At 42.6% G+C, this 20425-nt stretch overlaps 2 long non-coding RNA genes across 2 annotated transcripts; both read left to right on the top strand.

Moving 5' to 3' along the window:
- Positions 1 to 200: 200 nt before the first annotated feature.
- LOC120909321 lies at positions 201 to 19232 on the top strand. The gene is made up of 3 exons (XR_005741247.1): positions 201 to 508; positions 14387 to 14521; positions 19110 to 19232. It is a non-coding gene; the product is annotated as an uncharacterized LOC120909321 (long non-coding RNA).
- LOC120909317 lies at positions 4557 to 4966 on the top strand. Its single transcript, XR_005741243.1, has 2 exons — positions 4557 to 4668; positions 4768 to 4966. It is a non-coding gene; the product is annotated as an uncharacterized LOC120909317 (long non-coding RNA).
- Positions 19233 to 20425: the final 1193 nt, after the last annotated feature.

Raw genomic sequence — 20425 nt, 5'->3', positions numbered from 1 at the left:
CAGAGATATACACACAAAATCTAAAAAATGGTGACAGAAATATATGGGCAACATAAGTAAACTATTAATATAGGAACACTTGCCTACTAATCTCTGATTTTGGTCTGGGTTCAGCAGCAGCACTTCCATGGACTGGACTGTAAATACAGTATATACCGCAAATATAGCTAGGAAATATAACAAAAGTAAACTGGAGCCTGATGTATACTGAATGACCTAAAAACAAGAATTGCCTTTTTTTTTTAGGTGGTGCTGATTTGTGCAGCCACATATAATTTGATGTTGGGAATTGGCATGATCTGCTTCTCTATTTTCAGACTTTCCCTGATAAGTGGAAACCCCTTTTGGGCAGCAGTAGCTGTAAGTACCACTTCAGTTTTAGTCAACTGGTTTAATGTTTCAATGTTATAATTTTTGTTATTATTATTACATGTATGTAATTATTTTGTAGTATATCATTACAGGAAGTATAACCCTTGCAGCTTACTCTAAGCCATCCATTTGTCAGGTATGTACATTTTCAACAAAAAAACTTAATTCCAGTTTATTTTATTATTTTATCAAACTAATTTTCCAAGGGCCTAGTGATGATCTTTCCTTTTTTTTTTTTGTAAGGCTGGGTTCACACCTATGCGAATTGGATGCGGCTTTCCCTGCATTCAATTCGCATAGCAGGAGAATGTGAGCCGCTCTCTATGGAATTGGACATTAAGGCCCGGATTCACGTAGAATCGCGTATCTTTGTGCGGGCGTAACATATCCTATTTACGTTATGCCTCCGCAACTTTTACAGGCAAGTGCCGTATTCTCAAACCAAAGTTGCGGCGGCGTAGCGTAAATAGGCCGGCGTAAGCCTGCCTAATTCAAATGTGGAAGATGTGGGCTTGTGTTTTGTAAATTTTATGTCTGAAGATACGCCGGTGTAACTTGTACGTGAATCCAGGCCTAATACTTTACCTTAATCATTTAAAAAATTACTGCTTCAGGTTGAATTTTTTATTTTTTTATCTGTATATGTTCCACTGGACAGTGTCAACCCCCTTGCCTTTTAACCCAGATATGGCATTTATATTTATATAAACACATGCTACTGTGCAAAAGTTTTAGGCAGGTGTGAAAAAAATGCTGTAAATTAAGAATGCTTTCAGAAACAGAAGTGTTAAAGTGTTAATAAGCTCAGGGCCCTGCATTCACTATGTCTGGTCTTCCAGTGTACACAGAACATGGAAATGCAATTATTTTAGTAAATATAAATGGCTATATACCTTTTTTCATCAGCGGTATATGGCAGTCTTGTGATATCTATGTGTGTCCGGCTGAGCACTGGTTAAAGCTGGTAGGAGGAGTTTTCATTATTCTCTGACTGTCCTATGAGGCTGCAGGACCCCTGACTCTCTGTCTGAACAGTACTGATTGGCCCTGTCCTGATCACATGCAGTATCCTCCAATAAATAAATAAATAAACAAACAAATAAAAACTCTCTAGCAATACACACCAAACTGAGCATGTGCAGAGTGCCTCTAATGCACACACGATCATTTTTCAGCATGAAAAAAAAAACGTTGTTTTTCAGCCTTTCTCCAAAAAACGAAGTTTTCCCATCTTCATCATTAAAACGACGTTGCCCACACACCATCATTTTTAAAAAATGATCTAGCAAAGCATGGTGACGTACAACACGTACGACGGCACTATAAAAGGGGAAGTTCTATTCACCTTTGGGCCGCTTTAGCTGATTCCGTGTTAGTAAAAAACGATTTGCGCTTTTCTGTCTGTTACAGCGTAATGAATGTGCTTACTCCATTATGAACGGTAGTTTTACCAGAACGAGTGCTCCCGTCTCATAACCTGCTTCTGAGCATGCGTGGGTTTAAAACGTGGTTTTAGCCCACACACAATCATTTTTTTACAACCCGAAAAACGAGATTGTTTAAAACGACGTTAAAAAATGCAGCATGTTCGAATTTTTTTTTTTTCGTTTTTCAGAACCTGAAAAATGATGTGAAGCCCACACACGATCATTTTAAATGACGTTTTTGAAAAACAACGTTTTTTCCATGCTGAAAAATTATCGTGTGTACGCGGCATAAGACTGTTCTATCAGAAGATGGATTGGGGACAGTAAAAAGAATCACAGAAGACGGTATCAAACACCCTTTTTACACAATGCACAGGATTAACCTCTTAGGTTCCACAGAGAGTATAACCTGCATATACAGACATATTTACTGTTTTTAGGAAAGAGACCGCTGGGAATACCATATTACATGCGGGTAGCTTTCACCCCGAACCCCTCAAGAGGTCTATACCCTATAGCCAGTTTCTTAGAATCAGGAGAAACTGTTCGATGGAAGATGACTTCCACGAACAATGCAATGCACTCTCCCTCCGGCTATCCGCCAGGGGATACACCAAAACCTGTCTCCGGAAAGCGTTTAACAGAGTTAAAGCCTTAGACAGACGCAAGTTGATTTTTAAAACCAAATCACAAAATGTCAGATCTGAAGAAAACAACTCAAGGATCATTTTGGGGTTCTCAAATGAGCATGCAAGAATTAGAAGAATAATAACAAAATTTTGGCCTATACTCACTGAGGACCCCATCCTCCAAAATTTACTCTTGGATAGACCTCAGCTTACGTTTAAACGTGCGGATTCACTGGGGACTATTTTGGTCCGGAGTGAATACAAAGGCAACTCTGCCAAAGACCCCTGCAAGACCCATGGGACTTTCCCATGTGGACACTGCGCGCAATGTGAGGTCATTGGTAGGAGGACCACACTGGCATTGCCCAATGGGGAGACTCTCTCGCTAAAACATTTTGCCAACTGTACCACACGGGGAGTAGTCTACCTCATGCAGTGCCAGTGTGGCTCCTTCTACGTTGGTAAGACCAAACAACCTCTTTATAAAAGAGTGGAAAAACACATGCATTCCATGAGAATTGGCAATTTGTATTTACCCCTTGGGAGACACGTGGCCAAAGCACATGGGTACCATATGCCCAAAGTCAACTTTTCCGTTCTTGACAGAATACATATCCCTCTACGTGGGGGGGACTGGAACAAGGTACTTCTCCAGCGCGAGATGCGCTGGATCAGATGCCTTAAAGCTACAATCTTTCCAGGACTCAACGAGATGGAGAGCTTTAGGCCCTTCTTAGAGGGGTTCAGTTCGGGGAAAACGGACTAGCCCCCACATGCCACTGGGAGATCATCCTCCTGCCCCTTCCCCTTCCCCCTTTTCCTGAACCGACCAACTGTTAAAACTGTGCTTTTTCCCCAATTTTTTCTCCCCCCTCCCCCCCCTCCCCCCTCCTGCCTCTTTCTCCCCCTTTTTTTTTTTTTTCCCCCCCTCCCTATTCAAACCCTAACTGTACCCTTTGGGATACTGGGGTCTCAGGTTGAGATTTGTAATAAGTAGGATTTATACTTATAAATTATTGTATGATTTTGATTTTGTAAATGTATGAGCTAAAAAGTTCTTTTTTTTTTTGGATTTATACATGAAATTTTTGATTGTAAACCTGTGATCAACTATTGATGATTTGTTGACAGTGCACCCTGTGGCTCTCCAACTAGGAGCCATATGTGTCAAGTACCGCTTCTTCACCGGCCCTTTCTGGATGTTGTTGATGTCCGTGATGGTCCCATCTCAACCAATCACAAGAGGGCTCCTCCATCCACTGCCGGGGGAGAGTAGCACCTTTGTGCCCGTCCCAGGGGCATTTTATGCCCTAGAGGCTCTCTCCTACCCGGCAGTGGTGACTTTATCTCCCTTTCAACTGTCAGACCTCCTTATCTGTCAGTTCTGAAATATCTAGGCATAGTGAATATCTTTGCCCTATCCTCAGGAGTTTGCCCTCGCTTCATGAAGCGTTCCTCCAATGGTCCCACTTTATTTGCCCTGCATTTATCCTCTGACTCCCTTATTTCCCCGGGTTCCCTGGTTCAATGATGTCCCGAAACTGCAATTTTATTGCTGTTGTTTAAACCTATGGACTACTCGGCTCTCTGGAGTGGGTAGTAATTTCCGCCCCTTCTGTGCGGACACTTCTTTATTTTTCCCTGTCCGGTTGTTGAGCGCACTTCATTCGCGTCGCTGTGACGCGCACAGTGGGTGGCTCCATTGTGTGTATTGCGTTCATGTCCAGTCATCTGACATCCCGTGCACCTGATTGGGTGCGCTGCTGTCACATGACCTTTCGGGATTCTGTAATCACACTAGACGCCGTGGGTCATGTGCTGTGTGACGCGCAGGATGCGCGTCACCAGCGGCATGTCCATGGTGTCGTGCCCTGATTGATTAGAGCTCGGCCACCTGACGTTGACGTCAGTAGTGGGCGCGCTGTTTGCACGCCAAACATGGGGGATTTGGAGGATGGGAGTCACTCTAGTTGAGCCCCAATGTCTATCCACTGCTCCACCCACAACCAATTATCCCATTCAAGGAACAGCTGCTACATCGCCGGAGTGAATGGATCATCCACACCTGAGGTTCATCATCCTCAAAGTAAGTACAAAGGGAAGTCAGGGGGGTTTCCTGTCAGCATTCATTTTCCTCCCTTCCCCTGTTGGAGCTGGAGGTTATTTTGGCTTCTGGTCAAGTTTGGTTTCTATGACTGGAATGGTTGTTCACCTTTATTTGAGCTGATGCACTGGGAGTGGTAAGTACACTTTAGGGAGATTGTTTCTATTTTTGGTCTCACTTCTTAGTGAAGAATCTAATACCCTCCCTGTACATATCTACCTAAATCTCTCCCCAGCCATTACACCTTCTATTGTTCTATGACTGCTGACTCCTTTGTGGAGACTTATGTTACTCCACCCCCCCATGGTTATGGAGTCCTCTGGATTGGGGGATCGTTATGGACATTAAGCACACCATCTGGTTTGGTTGCCCTGATTGCGGCTCATACACAAGCTCCATGGGGATGATCTAGGCGCTCTGTGTCTGGAAAGGGGTGAGTTCCACTTTCCTTTTACATATTGAGCTTTCCATCTCTCCCCCCTCTTTTCTACATGCTGCAAATGTCAAAAAACAAATCTTTGGTCACAGGTATATATTTTATATGTATGTTATTATATACCCTTCTTTTGTTTTAGGAAAAACTCTTGCTGCTTTCTATTCCCTGAAGAAAGATGTATTATTGAGACATCTGAAACGCGTCGGATAAATGATCACCTATACCCTTAGCCTAGTCCTGGGGTGTGTGGTGATCCTCTAGCAGTAACAATTTTCTCTATCCTGAAATCTTTCATCTTTTTTTTAAATAATGTTGTTACTATGAAATGTTTATGCTGTAAACTAATGTATTAAAATTTATATATTTTTATGACCTAGTTGTCACAATATTTTTTTGGTTGCCCGAAAAATCTCACCTCACTTAGAGGTATTCATCTTTTTCAATTGATACAGAGATGTTGGCAACCTCATGCCTCCATACATGAGCCAAATTCTTTCATAGTACCACTTTCCCTTCCATTTTGTTAATTGATAAATATAAACCATTAAATAACTAGAAGAGAAATTCAAATCAAAATAATATTTAGTGTGACCACCCTTTGCCTCTGAAACACCATTAATTCTTCTAGGTACACTTGCACCTTGTTTTTGAGGGAACTCATTAGGTAGGTTGTTCTAAAAACCTTGGAGAACTAACCACAAATCTTCTGTAGATTTAGGCTGCCTCAAAACCTTCTACCTCTTCATGTAATCCCTGACAGACTCCATGATATTGAGATCAGGGCTCTGTGGGGGCCAAAATATAATTTCCAGGACGCCTTGTTCTTTTTTATGTTGAAGATGGTTGTTGTCCTCCTGCAGAATAAATTTGGGGTCAAACATGCAGCCAATCATATGCCTCCCTGATGGTGTGGCATGATGGATAAGTATCTGCCTGTTTTTCTCAACATTGAGGACAACATTTATCCTTACCAATTCTCCAACTCCATTTACAGGAAGAAGTGCCAAACTTGCTAGGAACCACCACCATGCTTCAGTGTCGCCTGAAGACACTGATTACTGTACTGTTCTCCAGCCCTTCAGCAAGTTGCCTTCTGGTACAGCCAAATATTTCAAATTTTGACTCATCAGTCCAGAGTACCTGCCACTCATTTTTCTGCACCCTAGATCCTATGGTTTTGCACATAGTTAAGTCACTTAGCCTTGTTTCCATATTGGATCTATAGCTTTTTGGCCGGAATTCCTTCATGAAACCCACTTCTGGCAAGACATATCTGGACATTAGATGGAAACGACTGGGACCAAAAAATACCCATCAGCTCTGTGCTAATGGCACTGCTAGACATCTTCCAATGTCAAAAGGAAGTGAGCATAATGTGTCCGCCCATCCCTGCAAAAATTAAAAGCCAGAAACTACACGTACTGCAGCTGCTAATTTTAATAATAGAACACTTACCTGTCCTAGAGTCCAGCGATGTCGGCACCGCAGTTGACGTTTTCATCAGCTGTCGGGTGCTGCCACCGCCATTGCAGGTAAGGGAACCCAGCAGTGTAGCCTTACGTCTTCACACTGGGAACCCTACTGTGCATGCGCGAGGCTCAGTTCCTACTGGCCCTGTGGCGGGGGAAGGAGGACGAAGGAAGAGGGAGCCGAGCTGCTGGCGTAATTTGCCCGAAAGTGGGGTCAAAGACAGGTATCTACCCCCCCCCCCCGAAAGGTGCCAAATGTGGCACCGGAGGGGGGAGTAGACAAATGAGCGGAAGTTCCACTTTTGTGTGGAACTCCACTTTATGTCCTTGGCCGCCCACTGTGTCTATGGTCCTCAATGTTGTTTCTTTTAGCTTCTTTAAAGAGCTTGAACAGCACATCTTGAAACACCAGTCTGTTTTGAAATCTTTGTCTGGGAGAGACCTTGCTTATGCAGAATAACTACCTTGTGTCTTGTTGCTGTGCTCAGTCTTGCCACGGTGTATGACCTGTGACATGAAACCGCCTTACACAACCTCAGCTTAGTAGCAGAGTTTGCCTGTTCCTCATCCAGTTTTAGGCTCAATTTACACTGGTGTAATGCGGATTCCTGCATCACAACCGGCTCGCAGGCAGTTCACTCTGCTAACCACTGTGGGTGTCGATATAAAAAGTTAATGACAACCCCAAATTGGTTCACAGAATGCATGCAAGGCAAACTGTGAAATCAGATGGAATCGGATCACATGGGTTTGAACACATACCCCGTGAACAAGTCTGATTGGACGAAACGTTGGGAGGAGGCGTGCTGACGTCACCGCGAGTGAGGAATTCGTTCTACTACCGGCCGGAACTTTTATGCTGTTGTTTTCTTTTATGCTGTAAGTGCATTACTTTTTTACTCATTAAAACGTTTAAACGATGTTACACTATTGTGAGTTCTCTCCTACATGCTCATTTATCGCCTGACTGCCTGTTTGAGGATCGCTCTGACAAGACCCCCACCTGCTGCACATACTTCATTTGCTGTTTGCGATAGTCATTCACAGGGCTCTGGTAAGGAGCAGTGTGTACTGTGGTGGTGGTCTTATATGTCACACTGTCCGTTTGCCAGTCACTGGGGGATATTACATGCAAGTGCTCTATACAGTATCACACTATTTTTGCCTATTTGTTTTTTCTTGGATATTCTGCTGGAGAACCATTGAGAAGATCTTTTAAGGATTCCAATCCCCTGTGCAGTCCAGGTGTGTGGCTGCTCGCTTGGCCTGATCCATGAGGATCATTTTATCTGGTAAGGGTCAGTAATACCAGGGAGTTGGGATCCAGGTCCATTGTTCATCTTCCTTCCAGATCTTCTCCATTTCTGGATAGCTGTTTGTGCTTTTGATCATTCACAGAAATGACTTTTATGAATTTATGATTTCAGCTATCACATCTCTATCAAAAGACTTTTTTTGTTTTTTGTTTTCATTATTGAATTTTTTCTCTTCATCACTGGACTTTTTTACATTTATTCTTGTCCCTTTTTTTGATGGGATAAACACAATCATTACATTTTGTTAGCGCAACTCCATCTTTCTTTATGTTCATTTTGTTTGTATAAACATTTGAGTTTGCAGCTGTATATATTTCACTTGATAAGCGCACTTTTTTTCCTTTTGATGTGTAGGAAGACAGCTTCAGCAACTGTCCCCTCCCTCCTTCCCCTCCTATTTTTTTTAGAAAGGATGATGGTACTTTCCCTTATGCCTAGCTCAAGACTCTAATATTTAAGGGCTAAACTCAAAAATCTTTCACAGATCATGGATAAAGGTGTAGAAAAGTTTAAAGGGTTAAGTTATAAAAAAATATCCCATGCTTTGAACATCTCATAAAGCACTGTTCAATCCATCATCTGAACATGGAAAGAGTATGGCACAACTCCAAACTCTTTCATCTCGACCCTTAACTTAAATGACAGGGGTATTGTTTTAACCCACAAAAAAAGTTCCAGTAGGATACATTTTTTGGACTTACACATTTCTATAGTCGAAGGCAAAATTGTTACTTCAACGTACTTTAAGCCCACTGATAGAAATGGGTATATACTGCTTGATTCATGCCACCATCCATCCTGGTTGAGAGCGGTCCCAAAGGGCCAGTTTTTACATCTCAGACGGAACTGCATGGATCTAGACAAGTATTTGAAGGAGGCAGCACTTCTTAAAACTAGATTATTAGCTAAAGGCTACGATGGGGTAAAACTTGACCACACTATTAGAGAAGTAAGCCAGATAGACCGGTGCACCCTGCTGGCTGATAAACCACCGGACATTAATGTAAAAAGAGAACTTTGGTTTGGCCTTTATAACTACTTTTTCTAGCCAACATTGGGCTATTAAGAGAATCATAAAGAAACACTGGGCAGTTATCAAAAACAACAGGATCCTGGGCCCACTCCTTACAACTAACCCTACAGTTCTATTCAGAGGAGCTCCAAATCTCAGACACTCGCTAGCACCCAATGTGCTAGATGTCCCACGCCAACTGGCGTTCTTTGGAGACTTCAAAGGTTTCTATTCTTGCAAAAAATGTAGAGCCTGTAAACTGAATGTTCTTCAGAATAGACGCTACACGGATTTCACCTCCACAGGCACAGGCAAAACATATCCCATTAAAACCTTTATTACCTGTAGCACTAAATGTGCAGTGTACCTTATAAGGTGTTCATGTGGTTTGGAATACGTTGGGCGCACCACACGTAAATTACAGGTTAGGTGGGGGGAACACATCACCAACATCTTAAATCGGATTTGACAAACATAATGTGTCCAAACATTACTAATTAAATCACAATAAAAACCCAGAGGGGACTGTTTTCATAGCCCTAGAGAAATATGCCCCACATTGGAGAGGCAGCAATGGCACAAGATCCATTTCTAGGGCTGAAACCAATTGGATTTATAAGCTCGGTTGCCATGTCCCTGGGGGACTTAATGTCGAATGGGACATTAATTGTTTCATCAATAACAGTTAAGAGCCCCACCTGAACCCCGTCCAATCAACACCTCACTGAACCCCCATGCTTTTTTTACTTCCATTTCTTTACATTAGTCTGTAGAATAGTTTCACTCTGCTAAGTACATTTTTGTGATCCATGTACATAATTCTGTGATCCTTGTGTACTCTATAGATGTAGAGTACCAATCAACTAGATACTGCTGCCTATGTAAAAAAAAAAAAAAAATCCCTATGGCATATGTGGAATTTTTTAAGTGTATTTTTTATATATATATATATATATATATATATATATATATATATATATATATATATATATATATATATATATATATATATACACTTTTTACATTCATTTGGGGAATTACTCTGGATTTAGTACCAATAATTCTTCAAATAACTGATATATTCAGATCATTGCCCATACACACTGTCATAATTAACGTCAGTGTGTCTTTTATGTCTTATTTTTACTTATATTTTAACTAATATTATTCTGAGCGGTAATACACTCTTTCATCCACAAGATGGCATGGTGCTTTTTTCTTTGTAATACAATGACAAGTCCAGCCTATTGTGCACTCCGTTTCATCTCGGCCTTGTCCAATGAGCCTATCCTACTCACGCTTTGGGCTGTATAAATGACGCATGCGCGGTGATGTGTGCGTGTCCCTGATGACGTCATTACGACAAAACGATCGTCGGGCTGCAACACACGCACTGCGCATGCGCTAATGGCCCAAGGCGGTCTATTTGATTATTCTGAGTTTTTATCCTTGCAAGGACCCTGTGTTTCGCTCCCTTTGTATGGGAATTGTTATTGACCTTTTAAATAAACATACATCAAGAAGTCTACACTATGGGAATGTTTCCTCTTTCCTCCATACATGATGCCTGTTGATCACCGCCAACACACACCTCTGTGAGCGCTGTCATCACCGATCTACACGAGGAGCTGTGGATCCTGACATCTGATCCGTGAGGGTTATCGATCCATTCCTACCATTCCAAGGGACAACTGTCTCCCAACACGCCTGTTTAGACCCCTCCTGAGAAGGTCGGGTCGCAGGCTTTCCGGTAAGCCTCCAATTCTCCTGGTGTGGGATCTTCTGTGGATTGCCTTTTCCTATCTCCACCTGTGGACTTTTATTGGATCTTCACTTTCCTACCACCTTCTTTGGAGTGGGCTTGTAGCCCCTACTCCCCCCTGTGGACCCTATTTTTAATATATTATTTTTTTCTTTATATATATTTTTTTATATATACACTCTGTGGATTTGCACTGCATTAGTTTACTGCGCATTATTATTAATATATTTTTTATATACTTTTCCAATTTTGCTCTCATGTGGCACAGTATATATTAAGTTGGTGGACTACTGTGAGAGGTTTACTGGTTCACTGTCACTGCGGTACCATTTTTTCTGTTATTCTTTTGATTTAGTTATCACATCACTCAACTTAAAGGTTTAGTTATCACTTCACTCACCGCAACTGTCCACTCTTTCAGAGGACAATTGCGATTTAAGATTCTGCTGGTCTACCACTTTATTCATTTATTTATGGTCTATTGCTTAAATTGTTATATTCCACATTTATTTCACACATTTGATCCTATATTCTGTCCAGCACTGCACTGTTCTCCTCTACGTGTTTTTTTTGTTTCTATATCTAAGCATTAGTGTACAGCTGCAGGACGTCCCTCTCAGGACTCACCCTTAATGGTTTAATACATTCATTTCACCTAGCGCGGATTCCCCCACCCCACGCCCTCTCCTTATACCAAACAACTCCAAACCTACCAAGACATGGCCGTTGACCAAATCTGACAGGCCAGGCAAGGAGATAATTACTCAGAGAAGCAGCCAAGAGGCCCATGGTAACTCTGGAGAAGTTGCAGAGATCCACAGCTCAGGTGGAAGAATCTGTCCTCGGGACAACTATTAGTCGTTCACTCCACAAATCTGGTTTTTATGGAAGAGTGACAAGAAAAAAATCAATTGTTTAAAGAAAGCCATAAGAAGACACATTTGTTGTGTTCGCTGTGTCCCCGACATGGCTCCTCGCAAACTGCAAACATGTGGAATAAGGTGCTCTGGTAAAATTAGATTAAAATTTAACTTTTTGGCCTAAAAGCAAAATGCCATGTTTGATGGAAAACACTGCACATCACCATTAACACACCATCTCCACCGTGAATGGTGGGGGCAGCATCATGTTGTGGGGATGCTGGTCAGAGTTGATTGGAAGATGGATGGAGCCAAATACAGGGCAATCTTAGAAGAAAACCTGTTAGGCCGCATACACACGGTCGGTCCATCCAATGCGGTTAACCGATGAAGCTGACTGATGGTCTGATGTGCCTACACACCATCAGTTAAAAAAACAATCGTGTCAGAACGCGGTGACGTAAAACACAATGACGTGCAGAGAAAAACGAAGTTCAATGCTTCCAAGCATGCGTCGACTTGATTCTGAGCATGCGCAGGTTTTTAACCGATGCTTTTGCATACTAACCATCGGTTTTGACCTATCGGTTATCAGTCTATCGGTTAAATTTTAAAGCAAGTTCTCTCTTTTTTGACCGAAGGATAACTGACCGATGGGGCCCACACACAATCGGTTTGGACCGATGAAACGGTCCTTCAATCCGTTTTCATCAGTTTTGACCGACCGCGTGTACGCGGCCTTAGAGTCTGCAAAAGACTTGAGACTGGTGTGGAGGATCACCTTCCAGCAGGACAACAACCCTAAACATACAGCTAGAGATTCAATAGAATGGCTTAGATCAAAGCACATTCATGTGTTAGAATGGCCCAGTCAAGGTCCAGACCTAAATCCAAATGGGAATCTGTGACAAGACTTGAAAATTGCTGTTCAGACACTCTCCATCCAATCTGACAGAGCTTGAGCTATTTTGCAAACAAGAATGGGCAACATTTTCACTCTCTAGATGTGCAAAGCTGGTAGACATATACCCAAAAAGACTTGCAGCTGTAATTGCAGTGTAAGGGGGTTCTACAAAGTATTGACTCAGGGGGGCTGAATACAAATGCACGCTTTTCAGATATTTATTTGTAAAAAGTTGTGAAAACCATTTATCATTTTTCTTCCACTTCGCAATTATGTGCCACTTTGGGTTGGTCTATGATATAAAATCCCCCAAAAACACATTTACATTTTTGTTTGTAGCATGACAAAATGTAAAACATGTCAAGGGATATGAATACTTTTTAAGGCACTGTATACATATTTTCTCCACTAGTATCTATCCTCTCTCTCACATGCACCAACAGACATACGCCTTTGCTAGTATAAATACATTTCTGGTTGTGCCTGGTTATTTTAAAAGAAATGTACATACTAGCACATTATGAAATACTTACTGTCAGGTTACCGGATGTCAGGTGACAGATGTACATCGTTGGGGCAGGAGTGCACTGCTAAGGTAGTGGACCATACGGATGACTGCTGCAGACGGAACACTGGGTGGCTAAGGAAGGCAGGTTCACTGTAGCACTAACAGGGATCCCACAGGGAGCTAGAGCCTAAGATTCCCCAGGGTGCAGAGTCTAAGATCCAGCGGGTATTCACCAGAGCTAGTGGTGAGGATGGCCTTAGCTGCAACTGAATCCAGGTCGTAGCCCCCAGAGTCCCCTAGCTCACGCCCCATAGGGCATAGAGGAGAGAGGGGAAGCACCCACTCAGGATACAAGAGATAGTGAGGGGTTAAGCCAAGGTCAGGGCGACAAGCAGACAAGGATAAAAAAAGGACAGGCCAAAGGTCAGGGTCACAAGCAAACAGGAATAGTCGGGGATAAGCCAAGATCGGTACACAGAGATAAACGTAGCACACAGCAAGCAGGAACCCAAACACACAATGCTTAACAAACAATGTTGATCAGCAAGGCAGACCTGCAGTGCACTGGTTAATATAGAGTTCCTGATATGGCCTGGGGTGGAGCCATACAGGGAGGAGAGATAATAAAAGCAGCCAGGTGAGAGTGACTGGCCTCTAAGGCCACGTACACACGACCGAACATGTCTGCTGAAACTGGCCTGTGGACCGGACAATTTTCTGGCGGATCGGACAGGTTTCCAGCGGACAAATGTTTCTTAGCATGCTAAGAAACATGTCCGCTGGAAGCCTGTCCGTCGGACATGTTCGGTCGTCTGTACGACTTACCGGACATGTCCGCTCGGCCGAAAGCCCTCGCATGTGTCAAAGTGATTCGACGCATGCGTGGAAGCATTGACCTTCCAGGGTCGCGGACGTCGTCGCGGCGACGGCGAGGCCACGTCACCGCGTATCCTGTCCGCACGGATTTCGGTTTGATGGTGTGTACAACCATCAGACCGAAATCTCCGAGTGGACATGTCCGATGAAAACGGTCCACGGAGGCCTTAGGTGAACACATGGAGAAGGTAAGCCGACAGACAAACATTACTGCATATCCATGACACTTACCTTAGAACGAAGCCCTGCTGGCAGGGCTTCCAGCTTCGCCCGGTCTTCCTTCCAGGTTCCGAGCACATACCTTCACAGACCTTCAGAGCTCATGCGTCAGTGACATCACTAACTGCATCCAGTGTGAATAGCTCCAAACACTGCAAGTTTAGGATATATTCACTGTATCTATAGGTAAGCATTATTATAAGCTTACCCGTAGGTACAAGGGTAAAAAAGGAGTTTACTACCGCTTTAAAATGCCCTGTTTTCTCAGTTTAAAAATTTGATATGTTTTCTATTCTCTATTGTGAAAAGGTTTATGAGATTTGCAAATCATTGCATTCTGTTTTTATGTAGATTTTACTCAGCATTCTAACTTTTTTTGGAATTGTGGTTGTTAATTTTTTTAAAATTAAACGTTATTGAATAATCTTCAAATGGCCAATCACCAAACAGTAGAAAGCCTAACATCTTAATTTACTTTTTTTCTCTTTGTAGGTGAGAGGTTCTCTTGCTATGAACGTTGTAAGTGCTGTCATGAGTGGTGTTGGCATTATTTTTGCCTGCCTGGATCTAGTAGCGTTGTCATCTCTGAGGTGTAGAGACCAAAGCTCATACTACTGCACAAATAATGTAAGCATATCTTTTGTAATCATTTAATATGTTTCTGTCTTCGAGAAGCAAAAATTAGAAATTAGGAAGATAGCTGTAGCAGACCCACAGTTTTCTTAAAAGTAAAGATACTTGTGTGTTTTACAGAAGGTTTCACGGGATACTCTTTATTGTCTAACTTTGGTTATTATGGTACAAGCTTTTGGGACCCTCCTTGGGTTCCAAACAAATGCATTATGAGGGGAGAGGAGCAGCACAAAAAGTCAGTCAGTTGTGTTGCAGTGCAAGGAACATGCTGATAGGAGAGAGGGTGAAAGAGAGATGAACTCATCAGGGTTCTGATCCTCTTTTTACTGGCTAGCCCAGTGATGGTGAACCTTGGCACCCAAGATGTTTTGGAACTAAATTTCCCATGATGCTCCACTACACTGCAGAGTGCCTGAGCATCATGGGAAATGTAGTTCCGAAACATCTGGAGTGCCAAGGTTAGCCATCACTGGCCTAGCCAAATGTTGGGGGTGGGAAGGAGACCTGTAACAGAAAATGAAACAGCAGCATGGATATTCTATTCAGTTGCTATAAGGTAATACTGATAATTGTTGTTGTTGGTAAATTAGGCACACATGAGTGTAAAAGCTTCTTAAAATCTATTTATACACAAAAAAAAAAAAAAAACGCTTCAGGGAATGGTGCAAAGCCCAGAGGGGCTGCATGACTTGTGGAAGGGGATGCAAGCCTAGAAGGGGTTGAGAATGTAATGCCCCGTACACACCATCACTTTATGTGATGAAAAAAAACGACGTTTTTAAAAACGTCACTTTAATTGACCGTGTGTGGGGGAAAACGTTGTTTTATGTCTTGTAAAAAACGACCAAAAAAAATTGAAGCATGCTTCAATTTTATGTGTAGTTTTTCAAAACGTCGTTTTTTACTTCACAGAAATTGACCGTGTGTAGCAAAAAACGTCGTTTAAAAAGACGTTTTTACACCCGCGCATGCCCAGAAGCTAGTTATGAAGCGAGCTTCAATGGAAAAACATGGTGGAACGTAACCTCGCTTTGCTAGAACATTGTGAGAAAAACGATGGTGTGTAGGCAACTTCGTCTTAGAAAATTGAAGATTCAAAAAGGTCGTTTTTTACTTCACAGAAAATGTTGGTTTTTTTCATCACATAAAGTGATGGTGTGTATGCAGCATTAGGCTTTTGCACCACCATAGATCAGCCTTTCTCAACTATGGTTCTGTGTAATCTTAGGTCCTCTAGAAGTTGCTAAGGGATCCTTGAGCAATATGTTATTTCTGCCTCTCAAATAAGTTACCACTGACACCAATGATCTTTTATTTATTTTTTTATTTTTTACTTTATTTCTTTATTGCAGCATTTTTTTATTTTTACAACATTCACCAACAAGTAATAAGCCAAACATACCCCCAACATCACGACCCCCCCTCCCGTTCTCTCACTGCCTATCAAATTGATAAAAAACATTGAAAAAAATCCACAATTAGAGCCATGGGGGTTTCCTCTGTGGGGGTATATACATACATACATACATACATACATACATGTAGTCCTGTCTAGTAGTTCTTTTTGGACCTTACATCCTAACCCAATCATTAACCCACTCACCACCATCCAGTTCACCCATTCATCCTTCCTTTCCACTCTCCTCTATCCCGGTCCAAATTTTTTTCCCTTTCTCTTTTCCCTGTAGGGTCACCTACATCACTTAAGTTCTAAAGTACGCTATTTGTTATTTAAATGTTAATCCCTCTTGCTTCCCACCAGGGTTTCCAGATGTTATCTTATTTCTTTAGTCCCCCTTGCGTCTTGTATATCAATTTCTCCTTGGGTGTTTCCTGGGTTACCCACCCCTTCTTCAAGTCCCAGCAGACAATGCTTTACCTCCAACTCGACCGGGTTCCAAATACACGGTCGATGATTCCTATTACCTCCCTCCAGTAGCGAAACAACTTCAGCATCTCCAAAACATGTGGATCAAGTCTGCATCTGGGACAACTTGCATCAGGTCTCCGGCCAAACTGGAAAAGTTTACGTGGAGTGTAATAGATTCTATATAATAAAAACAGATTTGACATCCTCTGGGAGAGCCTTAGGCTGGGTTCACACTACTACACTACTTTCATCCTACTTTGCTCTGCTACATTGGTCCTACATTGATCCTACATTGGTCCTACATCCATCCTACTTTCATGAACAGGATACTACTTTGGTCCGACTTCAATGATATTCAATGGGCCTGAAGTAGGATCAATGTAGGACCAAAAGTAGTACAGGGAGCATTTTCAAAGTCGGACCGACTTGTGTAGGACGCTACAAGACGCTCTCATAGGGAAACATTGAACACAGAGCAAAGTAGGATGAAAGTAGTGTAGTAGTGTGAACCCAGCCTTTTAGGCTGGGTTCACACTACTACACTACTTTCATCCTACTTTGCTCTGCTACATTGGTCCTACATTTATCTTACATTGGTCCTACATCCATCCTACTTTCATGAACAGGATACTACTTTGGTCCGACTTCAATGATATTCAATGGGTCTGAAGTAGGATCAATGTAGGACCAAAAGTAGTGCAGGGAGCATTTTCAAAGTCCGACCGACTTGTGTAGGACCAGTTAAGACAGCTCTCATAGGGAAACATTTATTTTCACACGTCATGCTACATGAGGCTCCCAATGTAGGACCGTTTGTCGGACAAGTGTGAACCCAGCCTCAGGCCCCGTACACGCGGTCGGTTTGGTCCGATGAGAATGAACCGAAGTTCATTTTCATAGGACCAAACCGACCGTGTGCATAGGCTACCGGTCTGGTTTCCTTCGGTCCAAAATTTCTAAACATGCTTCAAAACCGAACCGATGGACCACTGCCCCATCGGACCACACCGATGGTTAGTACAGAAAAGCATTGGTTCAAAACCCGCGCATGCTCAGAATCAAGTCGACGCATGCTTGGAAGCATTGAACTTCGTTTTATTCAGCACGTTGTGTGTTTGACTTCACCGCGTTCTGACCCGCTCGGATTTTGGACTGATGGTGTGTACACATATCAGGCTGTACGGCCACTTCAGAGGTGAACCGATGAAAACGGTCCGATGGGCCAGTCTCATCGGTTTGGTCCGATCGTGTGTACGGGGCATTAGGGGAAAAGTTCCCGCCTCCAGGGCTTCCACTACTACCAAACCGTGTGGGGTATTCTGCAGAAGAATTTTCCTCCCTACCTCTCCCCCTTCCAAATTACAGCCCGCCATATGCTGAAGTTGTAACGCTAAAAAGTATCTGAAGGGGTGTGGGAGCGCTACTCCTCCTTCCTGCTTCTGTAATTGCAAGATTCTTAAACATATTCTTGCCAGACCACCCTTCCAAATAATTTCCCTGAAGACAGTATCTATCTTTTGAAACCACTTTTTATACACCCAGATTGGGGAATTGTGTAAGATGTACAGAAGTTGCAGCATCCAAATCATTTTAATTAAATTACAGCAACCAGCCACAGATATTGGTAGGCATTTCCATACTTTTGTTTCCCCCCTAAACTTAACCAGCAGTTGGGTTAAATTATCTTCTATGTACTGTTACGGTCTCTAGAGATGTTTATACCCAGATATTTAAATTGGTTCACCATTTGTACCTGGGCAGCCTCTCTAGGTAAAGGACCTTCCAAGGGGTCTACTGGCAAAAGGACAGACTTGTTTCCAGTTTATCTTAAGTCCAGAAATTCGACCGAACAGCAGGAGATCGTCTGCATATAATGCAACTTTTACTTCCAGCTTGCCTTTTCTAAAGCCCTTTATCTGGGTGGAGGACCTAAGAGCAATGGCCAAATGTTCGATTGCGATGGCAAAGAGAAGGGGTGACAAGGGGAACCCCTGTCTCGTCCCCCTCCCCAATCGAAATTTGCCAGACTGTTCATTATTCACCTTTACTCTAGCCTCTGGTGTCCTATAGAGCATTTTTACCCAGTTGATAAACCCCGGTCCAAATTGGGCCGCTTCCATAGCTAATATTGCCAATTAAGACTGTCAAAGGCCTTGGTGGCGTCCAAAGACAAGACCTCCCTCTCTCCTCCCTTGTCCATTGGAACCTGAAGGTTCAGGTATACCCGTCTTATATTTGTACTAGTGGTTCTTCCCGGTATAAAACCTGATTGATCAGGGTGGATGAGTTTCTGTATTTAATCTATTTGTAGGGGGTATTGTTCTCATTGACCACTAAAGAGTATTCTTCTGTATGTTCATCAGTGCAAAGGGGTGTAAAGGGGCCTGTATTGACCACCAATATAAGGAAGTCCTTCTCTCAGTGACCACTAATGTGGGAGGGGTCATTCTCCCCTGACCCCCTGAGACCGGGACATTATTTCAAATTGGTCTTCTGTGTTAAAATGGTGGAGAAAGCCTGATGTAGACCACATCACACAGTTGTACAGAGTAGGTACTTTAAGATCCTGCAGAGGATTGATTAGAAAAAACAGGTAATGAAACTATTTACCAAGTCATGATACTGAAGCCATCAAAATGTACACTGTGAAATTAAGGTCATGTATTCCCTTGTTTATTGATTTTCTTTAATCCAAGTCCATTTATTTGGCAGACTGGTGGCATTGTTGTGCATGCTCTGATTCTGGTCAACAACCTGCTAATCCTCTGTGTGTCCATATTTATTGGTGTTTTTGGATGCCTCTCCCTAGGCCATGATCCAAGTGTTCAACAGGTAAGAGAGAGTCAAAAGTCGTGCTGCCTTCATCAGGGAACAAGGGGGTTGTTAAAACAAAAGAATGAGCTATATCCCATGCATGCTGTTAGCTATTTTTAGCACCCCTTACACTCAATCTTTAATGAACCTCCATTTCTACAGAAGAAAAACATTGTTAGTCAAACAGGAGTAAAGCACAAAGTGCCAAAACTAAAAAAAACAAAAAAACAGCTAAAGTTTATTTTAATGAAGGTAGACCAAGATATATAGGTGGATTCAAGTAGCCCGCCGCATCTTTGCGTCGGCGTAGCGTATCGTATTTACACTACGCCGCCGTAAATTAGCTAGGCAAGTACTGTATTCACAAAGTACTTGCCTGCTAAGTTACGGTGGCGTAGCGTAAATGCGGCCGGCGTAAGCACGCCTAATTCAAATTAGACTGAGGGGGCGTGTTTTGTGTTAATGTGGGGTGACCTGACGTGATTGACGTTTTTTACGAACGGCGCATGCGCCGTCCATGTACATATACCAGTGTGCATTGCGGCAAAGTACGCCGCAAGGACGTATTGGTTTCGACGTGGACGTAAATTACGTCCAGCCCTATTCACGGACGACTTAAGCAAACAACGTAAAATTTTCAAATTTCGACGCGGGAACGACGGCCATACTTAACATTACTAGTCCAGCTATTTGATGGAAAAACGTTATGCCTGAAAATGCCTTACGTAAACGGCGTATCTTTACTGCGACGGGCGGACGTACGTTCGTGAATCGGCGTATCTAGTGATTTACTAATTCTACGCCGAACGCAATGGAAGCACCACCTAGCGGCCAGCCTAAATATTGCACCCTAAGATACGACGGCGCAAGCCGTCGTATCTTAGATAGGTTTAAGTGTATCTCTGTTTGAGAATACACTTAAACTTAGGACAGCGCAGATTCCGAGTTAGGTCGGCGTATCTACCGATACGCCGGCCTAACTCTTACTGAATCTAGCCAATAGTCTAGATGGCTGCCATAGATAGTGTACTTTGCTTCTACATAGTTAATCTGGTAGGAAAAAGACACAAGTTCATCTAGTTCAAACAATAAAAGGGAAAAAATGATAATCCTATGCAGTATACACAATCCCATACTCACAGTTGATCCAGAGGACAGCAAAAACAAAACAGCAAAGCATGATCCAATTTGCTCCAGCAGGGGAGAAAAATCGT

This window comes from Rana temporaria, chromosome 8 (genome assembly GCF_905171775.1).
Source record: "Rana temporaria chromosome 8, aRanTem1.1, whole genome shotgun sequence".
Classification (NCBI taxonomy): domain Eukaryota; kingdom Metazoa; phylum Chordata; class Amphibia; order Anura; family Ranidae; genus Rana; species Rana temporaria.
The sequence above is the reverse complement of the archived record's forward strand: the minus strand, read 5'-3'. Positions and strand labels throughout refer to the sequence as shown.